Below are 11,993 nucleotides of genomic sequence, written 5' to 3'. Positions count from 1 at the left end.
CTGGCTGGCAAAACATAAGCAGCTGGTCAGGATGACTTATTAGTGGTATTGAAATCAATTTCTGGTTAAAAAAGTGTATGGAGTTTTATGAATTATAGTAATAACTGAGCTGAAAATGTGGCTGGCACTTTGTCTTAGAGATGGAAATTTGAGAAAGAAAAAAAATGATTGAGAATCAATATTTCTTGAGCTTTCTAACACATGATGATTTCTCTACAAATAATGCTGAGCCATTGATGTAAAGTCTGATACTGAGTTTTCTACAAGATCAGCTATATTCATGCAACATGCACAGTATTGTAGAATTTCAGAGTTAAAATTTAATAACAAAAGTAAAAATTTTAATGCCAATATTATTTTAATTTGAATGGTGTTTTTCATCTGACAATCCAAAAATGAATCTCTTCAAAAACTGATAAAAGTCCTTAAAGAAAATGTTGACCTTCATTTAAAATTATAATATTTTCATATTTCACATCATTTAATATTGTTACACTTTTTATGACATTAAAACTAATTTAGCTCCACAAATAAGCAAAATTACTATAAAAGACAGTCATGTTTTTTTTTACATGCATATATCCACATAAGATTTCACTTATTATTGTTCAGAATGATTTAGAAAAGATCCATGTATGGTCAGTAAATTGCATATAAGTTGGAAACAAATATAATTAAAATACAATTATTGATCACATTTGTACCAACCTATTTCTAATTGTCAATACTAACCCAATGCTTTACATGATTTCTATGGGGAACAGGATATTATAGAGAAGCCACATGACAAAATACAAAGGTAAAAACAGGCTTTCTATTTCTGTATTTATAACCATTTATGTTTACAGATGTATATAAATAATTCAGTCCACCATCATAGCAAAGTTCAGATGTATAAAAATATAAGGCTATAAAGGTATAAATTAATTTCCCAATTTTAGTTTTTCCCATTTTATTTTTCAACTCTAACTAGTACAGAATCTAACTTACCACATTTTAGCAAATTAGTTAAAAGAACAGGCTAGAGAATGAGACTTCCTGGATTTCAATCTTGACTCTGTGATGTAATTGGGGACGTAAACTCTTAATTCATCACAGACTTAATTCTGTGATGTAAACTGGGAAAAGTTACTTAAGGTTTATGTCTCATTTGTCCCAGAGTACAATGAAGACCTAAGCTCAGGACTGTTATAAGTATTTGATGAGTTAATATAAGATAAACACTTGATAGAGTACCCTGCAAAGAATAATTACTTGCTAAAAATTAGTTATTGTTAATAAAACAATTATTATTTCACAAAAATCATGCTTTTAATGACTTCTTATAGCAAGTTGGGGAAGCTAAATGTAAGTTAAGCAAAAGTTGTGAAGCAAAGACTGTACATAGGATCAGTTTTACACAAAGAGGAGTAAAATTAAACCTGATCTTAAGAAGTTTAGAGTTTAATGGGAAGAACAATAACTAAGTAAAATAAACTGGAGTATATTAAACTAATTGTAAAGTAAATGAATAGAATGGTTACACTGAAGTTTTATTGTTTTTTTTTTTATTTAGAAAATTAAATTTAACAGAGTGACATTGGCTAACAAGTGTACATAGATATTGGGCATACATCTAAACATCATTTGAGCAGTTGATTATGTTGTATACCCATACCCAAAGTCAAATCATCCTCCATCATCATATATTTGTCCCTCTTTATACCCTTTCCCCAACCCCTTCCCCCAACCCCCAACTCCCATTTCTTCCCCCTTGTAACCACTGTATTCTTATCTATGTCCATGATTCTCAATTTTGTATCCCACTTATGTGTGGAAACATACAGTTTTTAGCTTTTTCTGATTTACTTATTTCACTCAGTATAATGTTATCAAGGTCCATCCATGTTGTTGTAAATGATCCGATGTCATAATTTCTTATGGCTGAGTAGTATTCCATAGTGTATATGTACCACATCTTCTTTATCCAATCTTCTGTTGAAGGGCACTTTGGTTGCTTCCATGTCTTGGCCACTGTGAATAATGCTGAGATGAACATGGGGTGCATGTGTCTTTACATACCAATGTTTTCAAGTTCTGGGGGTATATACCAGTAGAAGAACTGCTGGGTCATATGCTAGTTCTATTCTTAATTTTTTGAGGAAACAACATAATGGTTGTACTACTTTACATTCCCACTAACAGTGAATGAAGGTTCCTTTTTCTCCACAGCCTCTCTGACACTTATTATTACCAGTCTTGTTGATAATAACCTAACAGGTGTGAGGTGTATCTCACTGTAGTTTTGATTTGCATTTCTCTAATAGCTATTGAAGATAAACAGCTTTTCATATATACTGCTCATAAAAATTAGGGGATATTTTAAAATGAATATGAAGTGATAAAAAAAGAAATATTTGATTTTTTTCTTATTAAACAAGAACATCAGAAAAGCAAATGACAAGTCAAAGAAAGTTGTTCAATTATGCAAATGAGATGCAAAACCAACTTTGATTTCATTGGTGAAAATGCACTGTACAAAAGGCTGAAAGTATTGGAGGATCTGCATGTTCCCTGACCCCCTAATTTTTGAGAGTAAAAATTTCTATTGGCCATTTGTATTTTTTGAGAGAAGTACAGTGGTACCTTGACATACGAATTTAATTCGTTCTGTAACTGAGCTCATAAGTCAATCAACTTGTATATCAAACTACTGATACTAGACCCATGTGAAACACGCCAACTAGTGGCAGCTTCCTGAATCACAACTCATATCTCAGAATTTCGCTAGGATCTTGAACAAAAATATGGACCGAGTTGCAGCTCGTATCTTAAAAAAATTGTATGTTGGTCTGTTCATATCTCAAGGTACCACTGTATTGTGTTTTGATGAACAGAAGTAATTTATTTTTACCAATCTCTATTTTTATGGATAGTGTTTTCTGTTTATTTTCAACAAACAAAAACCCCAGTGACATCCTAAAGACTTTTGCTTATTTTAAAATTGAGTTAAAATTCACATACCATAAAATTTATCATTTAAGTGAAAAATTTAGTTGATTTTAGAAATAGCAACACTATCTCATTTTAAAATGTTTTCATCACCCCAAAAAGAAATCCTATATCTATTAACAATCTCTCCTCACAGTCACTGAAAATCATTCATACACTTTCTGTCTTTATAGATTTGCCTATTCTGGAGACTAATTATTTATGAGAGCACATAATTTGTGACCTTTTATGCTGGGATTAGCTCAGCATAATGTTTCTAAGGTTTATCTATGTTGTAGTATGTCTCAGTACTTCATTCCTTTTCACAGCTGAATAATATTGCATTGTGGTTAGACTACATTGAGTTTATATATCATCAAGTAATGTACATACTGATTGTTTTCATTATAGGGCCATTATGAATAATACTGCTGTAAACATTTGTGTGGACAATGTTTTTACTTCTCTCAGGTATATACCTAAGAATGGAAATGCTGGGTTATATAACAACCCTATCTTTAAATGTTTGAGGAACTATCAAACTTTTCCAAAAGGGTTACACTATTTTGTAGTCCCACCAGCAATATAGAAGGGTTGAATCTCCCACAGTATTAAATTGTACTGTGAAGAGAGACATGTTTATGTAGTCAAACTAAAGCTTGGGGCAGTGGGGAACCAATGACAGAGCTTCCATAAAAGTCATAAAAAAGTGTGGTGGATCCTTTTCTTATTCACAGGATGGGAAGGAGAGAGCAAAGAAGCTTCTCACAGTGCTTGAAAACTTTTAATTCTTGACCTTGGTGGTGGTTACATAAATGTTTGCTTGGTAATCATTCACTGAGTGACAATGCTATATTTTATTCCATTATTCCGTTTTCTTTTTTTTCTTTTTTTTTTTTTTTCTTTTTTCTGAAGCTGGAAACAGAGAGAGACAGTCAGACAGACTCCCGCATGCGCCCGACCGGGATTCACCCGGTATGCCCACCATGGGGTGACGCTCTGCCCATCCTGGGGGTGATGCTCTGCCCATCCTGGGCATCGCCATGTTGCGACCAGAGCCACTCTAGCGCCTGGGGCAGAGGCCAAGGAACCATCCCCAGTGCCCGGGCCATCTCTGCTCTAATGGAGCCTTGGCTGCGGGAGGGGAAGAGAGAGACAGAGAGGAAGGCGCAGCGGAGGGGTGGAGAAGCAAATGGGTGCTTCTCCTGTGTGCCCTGGCCAGGAATCGAACCCGGGTCCTCCGCACGCTAGGCCGACGCTCTACCGCTGAGCCAACCGGCCAGGGCTCCATTTTCTACATGTATATTATACCCTACATTTTTTAAATGGGTGTTCTTTTATTTATTTTGTTTTGTCTGTCATAAAAGAAGAAAATATTTAATGGTTACAATATCTTTCTCTTTTTTTTCTTGAGAAAAATATTTCTTTCTTGGGCTGGCTGTTCTGCTTTGCCTTAGAGGGAAAGATAAATGCTTGTTGGAAGCTGTTACTTATAATGTATATTTTTTCTCAGCTATTGCTGAACTTAGTTACACATGAGCTTTATGAAATTTTAAATTGCTTGGGGTTACCTTCAAATATAAAATGTTTGGTATAAATTTAAAATAAGCATCTTTCAATAACAATAGAGAGCCTCTCTTTTGTATGTTGTATGTAGGCCATTAGTATATTATTTGGGGGGAAAATGTGTAATAATGGAAAGAGTGGGTAGAAACTACTTGGCAAGTTTCTGCTTCAACGATTGAGTAGAATTACTTTAGTTCTGAACTGCTTCTCAAGAATCATTGGTTGTATTGTCAATGAGAGTATAGTTAGTTGAAAAGTATTTGCATTAAAATTTACTACATATTGCCTTTTCAATGTTATACACAAAATTATGCAATAGAATAAGTGTGACTTTGAAAAGGCATTATTTATCTTTTATATTTAAAGCCAAAGCAGAGATTGTACAGAAAATACCTATTACAAAAATCCATTTTATAAATAAATTTTAACTCACTTAAATTTTTTCATGATTTTGAGAAATATACCTTATGAAATATAATCAACTTAAATAGCATGCAGATTTAAAACTCTGCTGCCTCCTGGGGCGCTCAGGCACCACCAGGCACAGGATATCTCAGGCCTCCATGTGCGCTGCCCTGCCGGGTTTCATCCCTACCAGCATGCGGGCCGCTTTGCAAGACTCCGCCCCGTGGCACGGGGCGGGGCTGCCTCGTGGGAAGCCACACCCGATGCGGCAAGAACATGGCCATATTTTCTTGCACTTTGTAATAAAATCAAATCAAATCATGTTTATGATATCATTAGTATTAATATTTTCTTTAAATTTAGCAGCAGTACCTCCTTTATTCTAATAACAGTTTATATAAAGCCTGATATATAATCTTAAAAATATGAGGCTACTTTTCTGAATTAATTGGAATTCTTGATCAACTCTCCTGTTGTTCCTATGGCTATGGTCAATTTATTTTTGGAGATACTAACAGTTGTTAAAATATGTACAGTTTAAAAACCACTGTTAAGAGTTCTACTTATTAGTTTTTTAAAGAAGAAATCTGTGGCCAAAATCAGATAATTAATTTTACCATAGAAAAAGAGCCAGGTCAAAATCTTTGTTCTCTTTATTGATTTTTAGTCCTATATTATACCACCCTCTGGATGTGGAGAAAAGGGAACCCTCCTGTACTGGTGGTGGCAATGAAAACTGGTGTAGCCACTGTGGAAAACAGTATGGAGATTCCTCAAAAAATTAAAAATGGAACTGCCTTCTGACCCAGCTTTCCTGCTTTTAGGAATATATTCTAAGAATAAAATCACTGATTCAAAAGAAGAAATGCACCCCCATGTTTATTGCAGCATTGGTTACAATATCCAAGATCTGTAAACAGCCATAGTGTCTGTCAGTGGAAAAGTGGATTAAAAACCAGTGGTACATATACAGAATGGAATACTATGTGGCCATGAAAAATAAGGAAATCTTACCTTTTGCAACAACATGGATGGACCTGGAAACTATTATGCTAAGAGAAATAAGCCAGAAAGAGAAAGAAAAATATCATATGATCTCACTTGTTTGAAGATTCTAATGAACAATGTGAACTGAGGAAGGAAATAGAGGCGGAGACGGAATCAAAGGGTCCAGAGGGACAGCGGTCAGAGGGAAAGGGAATGAGAGGATGGGATCGGAGAAAGGAAAGAGATTAATAAAATTATATATAGATAACACAGCATTATAAAAAGCAGGACAGCAAATCCTGGAGGGAAGGGGGGAGTTGTTGGGGGGAGGGGCAAGGAGGGTGTTGAGGGAACACGGTGATGGGGGGAGATCTGTTCAGTGGGACACTTGAATCTATGTAAACACAATAAATTAAAATCAATAAAAATTTTAAAAAGCGCAATAAAATAGTTCTTAGTATCTCACATGATGCCTTTTATTTTTAAGTACGTATTAAATGTCTGTTGAATTTATGAGATAATAAGTTAGCTCACAAGTATACAAAGGGGTTCTGATTCCCATATACGAAAATTCATTGAGCCTGACCTGTGGTGATGCAGTGGATAAAGCATCAACCTGGAACGCTGAGGTCGCTTGTTCAAAACCACGGCTTGCCTGGTCAAGGCACATACGGGAATTGATGCTTTCTGCTCCTCCCCCTTCTCTCTCTCTCTCTCTCTCTCTCTGTCTCTCTTCTCTCTAAAATGAATAGATAATATCCTTTAAATTTTTTAAAAAAATTCATTAGAGGCCACAAAATGTAATAAGGTGTTTGCTCTCTCAAGTCTTATAGGTTTTAAAACCAACAGGTATATAAATACAAAAAGTTCCCATCTCCTTACTTTATATGTGAGAACAACCAAGTTCTAAGAGATTATGTGACTACACCCAGGTTTCTAATGCCAAGCACAATGTTCTATGCATTACAACAAACTGCTACAAATTAATCATTTAATTTTGAGCTCCTTTACCTTAATCATCCATAAAATGAAGTGTTTGGACTAGGTAAATTCTCAGCTTCTTCAGCTTAAAATTTCTGATTCTATATCTTGATAAGAATCCAGCCTCTGATGAAGGCTAATATTGGTAGAGACATCTGAGACTGTTGATGAATGCCAACAGCTCTGATGACAGAGAAAAAAAAAAGAATCCTAATCAATGTTTCCAAATGCTTTACATAAAAAGAAAGAATACTAATTCCAACAGATCCACCAGCACTATTTTTTGGACAAACTAACTAGTAACCCTTCTAAACATATTAAAGAACTATATCTTAAAGAGTTTGTGAACTGATAAGGGAAAGGTTAATAGTAACTCTTTCATTTACCGTAGAGGCAAATTTATTTTAAATTACATTTATTCAAGCAAAGACTCAGAGAACTAATATGGAAATAGTATCTAAAATTTAACCTTTTAGAGTCCAGTATTGAATAGTGTCTCTCAAATAAAATAAGTGCTTACAGATTTTCAGTAAGTAGACTTAGAGGCCTTCTTTCTAAAATAAATGTCTTAAATTAAAAAATATAATCAAAATGTTTATTGAGAGTTTTGTAGAGTCCAAGTTCAATAAAAAGGAATATGACAAATGCAAACGTTTGTCATACTTGTCTTGACAATAACAGTAGATATTTAAAAAAATCTTGAATAGATTCAGTTCAACTTTAATTCTTATTAAAACTTAAAACATTGAAGCCAAAACACAATGAAATAAAATCAAAATAAATTTGGTATCCACCCTGTAGATTAAGTAGAATATAGGAAAATCTTTAGAAAATGTCAAATGGATTTGTGGTATCTCTAAGAAATATATCTTTCGTGGCAACTTGTCGTGAAAAAGGATCTTTAGACCCCTCAATAGGTTTAATTTTATTACTTTTCACACCTATGCCATATTCTTAGGACCTTAAGTATTTCAGAAATTGCAATAGTCATAGCAGCATTTCTACAAAAGCATCAGTGCAATTGCCTTCATGGTGTTTTGTGTGATTATCTTCTCATGGACAGTTACCTACAACTTCCACAGTTAATTGCAGAAATGTTTTGAGGGATGTAGACAGACTTGCCAAACTTTAAATATTTTTTCTGTATCATCTCCCTTATCTTACTAATTTTGTAGTTACTTATGACAGCACTAAATTTTTATAAGAGTTCCATTAAAGTAAATTTTGAAAAGAAGTGAAATATTTGTGGGTCAATTGCTTTACAACATAGTCCTAGGTACAGTGTTGATTGATGACCCTCAGGGAGCTCCCCTGCAGTGAGACAGTCCCCCATCTATACCTCGTCTGCTTCACCCTTACCTCATGCAGTTCCGGGGTGACAATGGGACTTTGTAAGATGATTGCACCTCTTTTTTTGCCTCTTATTTCTTCTATTGCATTAAGTGAATAAGGGCTTCATTATTACTTGCATTTTAGCTTTTAATCTTAATTGATCATCTCAACATCTGACTGCTCAACAAACCTATAATGTTCAAAATCACTTTGAAAAAGAAAAGACAGCCTAACCAGGCGGTGGCGCAGTGGATAGAGCATTGGACTGGGATGTGGAGGACCCAAGTTCAAAACCCAGAGATCACCAGCTTGAGCGCAGGCTCATCTGGTTTGAGCACAGCTTGCCAGCGTGAGCCCAAGGTCACTGGCTTGAGTAGGGGGTCATTCGGTCTGCTGTAGCCCCCTGGTCAAGACATATATGAGATAGCAGTCAATGGATAACTAAGGTGCCAAAACAAAGAATTGATACTTCTCACCCCTTTCCCTTCTTGTCTGTCTGTCACTATCTGTCCTTCTCTCTGTCTCTTTCTCTGTCTTTGCCACAAAAAAAAGGAAAAAAAAAAGAAAAAACATAATTGGCAGACTAATCGATTTTGGATTATTGTAAAGCAACAGTAATTAAGATAGTTTGGTATTGATGATAGGCAAATAGAATTGTAGAAAATATCAAGTACAGATACAAAATTTATATTTTATAAATGTGGAAAGACAGTTCAATAACAAAAAAAAAATTTTGTCAACCGATAGTGAAATGATTGAATATTAATATGCAAAAGTTTGATTCATTCCTTACACTATATGCAAAAATTCTTCATAGTCTATTGTAGATGTAAATTCAAATTTTAATACTATAAAACTTCCATGAAGAAAACAGGGGAAAAATGTTGTCATACTAGGATAGGCCAGTGATTCTCCAACAGGGATAGTTTTATTTCCTCGAGGGACCTTTGGAAATATCTGGAGACATTTTTGGTTGGCACATAAGGGAGGAAGTGTTAACTGGCTTTAAGTGAGTCGAGGACAGAGAACCTGCAAAGCATCCTGTTATACGGTTCAAAAGTCAATATTGCCGCTGTCTAGAGACCTTATGCTAAGTCAAGTTTTCTTCAGTCTAACACCAAAAGACCTATCCATAAGAGAAAATAAAATGATATATTGAACGTAATCAAGACTAAGTACCATGCTTCACAGGACTCCATCAAGAGAATGAAAGTCCTGACCAAGACAGGAAGAAGTTCTTTCCAAAGTGTATCTGATAAATGATTTGCGATCAGAATATATAAACAAATGTCAAACTTAATAAGGAATACTTAGGCAGCCCAATAAAAATGAATAAAATACATAAGCAGGCACTCCATGAAGGAAATAAAGAAACAATACATAAGCACTTTAAAAATGTACAATAGCATTAGTCTTTAGAAATATAGAAATAAAACCATAATGAAGTACAACTTCACACTTATTTGATGGTAAAGTTTTAATCAGGGCTGTGGTGGTGCAGTGGATAAAGCATCGTCCTAGAATGCTGAGGTCACCAGTTAGAAACCCTGGGTTTGCCGAGTCAGAACACACACATGAAGCAACTATTATAAGTTGATCCTGCCTGCTCTTCTGCCCACCTTTCTCTCTCTCTCATCAATAAATAAAATCTTTTAAAAAATTCAAAACAATGATCATTTCAAGTTTTGGCAAAGATGTGAAAAACTGGAAAACCGATACACTGCTTTTGGGGATATAAAATGCAACAATCACTTTGAAAATCTTTTTGGCAGATTCTTAAGATATCACATATACACTTACCATACAATCCAGGCATTTCAACTTCTATGTATTAAGAGAAATGAAAGCAAATATATTCACAAAAGGACATATAAAGTTGATTACAATTCTAGCATATCCATACAATGGAATATTTCTCAGTGATTAAATGAAAAGGAATATGCTGAATGGCATGGATAATCTTGAAATAATTATGCTTAAATGAAAGAAACCATACCAAAACTTATGTATACCACTTCATTTCACTTGTATGGGAAAGCAAACTAATCTATAGTGGCAAAAACTTGATCATGATTGCCTGAGGATGAGTGGTAATTTGGAGAGTAGGAAAGTCATGAAAATATTACTCAGGGTGGCATGTCATTGTGCAATTGCAATTATGCTTTCATAGCATATAACTATGTCGATATTGCAAATTGTTTTCTTTACATATATGTAGTTCATTGTATTTAAATTACTTTGATAAACTGAAAATAGATCAAATTAAACAACTAAACAAATATACCTAGAAATATTAGGAAGTGATAAGAAAAAAAAGCAGTATAGCCCTTAAAAGCATCATGCTCAAGTTAGAAAAACAAAATCTTTTTGTTAAAGTTCAGGAATTAAACTGCAATTTAAAACATAATTTTATATTTTATTTAAGAATTCCAGGAATATTATAGCACTTTAGAAAGATTTTAGTTAAATGATGGTTGATTTAAAATTGTATTTAATGAATAGGCCTCAGTTAACTGGAAAAAAGAATCATGTATGGAAAAACTGAACCCTTGTATAATGGGTAACAAAGTGTCACTGTTCTATAATTAAGTCCATTTTCCAGGAGACATGGAATTCCATACCTAGAACAATTTAACATGTGGTGAGAACAAATGGATTGTAATTGCTATTCAGTTTCATGCTTGCAGCATAATAGAGAAGGCATAGTTAAAAATTGTATAACAGATAGAATAAAAAAAACTGTGCTTTTAATTGGAAACAATACCCAACCATTGTGAACAGCCTATCAACACCATCTGCTCTTCAAAGAAAAGTTGCTGATTACTACAACTCTAAGTGGGACTGGTTCTCTCCCATGGCAGCAGAAGATAAGAGCAATGAAAAGTATTGAGGAGCTCATGCTTGTTTCAAAGCTGATGATTTTTCTGTTTGACAGTATTGGTTTGTGAACTCATTCCAGGTGATTAGCAGAGGAATTGCTTAAGACTCAATTGAAATAGACTGGGAACAAAGCAAAACAAAGAACAGATCGTCCCTCCCCTTTTCTCTCTAACTTCCTACACAGAGCACTTTCAAACAGATATCTCTACCAAGATCTAATATGATCATTTATATACAGCAGCAGCTTTAAGAGATATTTTATAGTGTACATCTTTGCACAATACACGAGGCATTTAAGTAAATATTATTATAATATTTCCCCTATTTATTCACTTTGCAGTGTTGAAGCCAGAAAAAATGTGCTCTCCACGTAAAGTGATGCAACATTTAAAAATTCTCACATATGATTGTGTAACAATGAATTGCTGAAATTAAAAGTTACCAAGAAAATCATACAAAAATTGTGAGATGTGGTTGGGAATGACATTAGTCATTCTAACTTGACCTCAAGAGATACTGACTTTGAGCAAAGATACTCAATTTCACTGAACTCTAGTTTTTATACCTTATTCTATATTTAATTTCAGAATAGACATGAGGACTGAGAGTCCTAAAAAGAAAAATGTCTTTATGCCACTGTGTGTTAGGAAGAATTCAGTGTATAATTGCACTTTACAGCTTCAGTACAAATTCCTAATTGCCTTTTTTTTTTTTACATCTTGGACTGGAATCTTAAAATTAAACTAGAACTTGACATATCTAAAAACTCAAGAAAACAGACTGACTGAATCTTCATAATATTAGGGCATTAGAAGACCTTTCATTTTTATTTTATAATTGAAGTAAAATTGGCATACAATATTCTGTTTTTT

General features: G+C 34.1%; 1 non-coding gene across 1 annotated transcript; it reads left to right on the top strand.

Moving 5' to 3' along the window:
- Positions 1–7,027: 7,027 nt before the first annotated feature.
- Positions 7,028–7,105, top strand: LOC136407352 (small nucleolar RNA SNORD74). The gene has a single exon (XR_010751897.1). It is a non-coding gene; the product is annotated as a small nucleolar RNA SNORD74 (small nucleolar RNA).
- Positions 7,106–11,993: the final 4,888 nt, after the last annotated feature.

The sequence above is a fragment of the Saccopteryx leptura genome, chromosome 5 (genome assembly GCF_036850995.1).
Source record: "Saccopteryx leptura isolate mSacLep1 chromosome 5, mSacLep1_pri_phased_curated, whole genome shotgun sequence".
Classification (NCBI taxonomy): Eukaryota; Metazoa; Chordata; class Mammalia; order Chiroptera; family Emballonuridae; genus Saccopteryx; species Saccopteryx leptura.
Note: the sequence above shows the minus strand (reverse complement) of the source record. Positions and strands in the feature narration are given on the sequence as shown.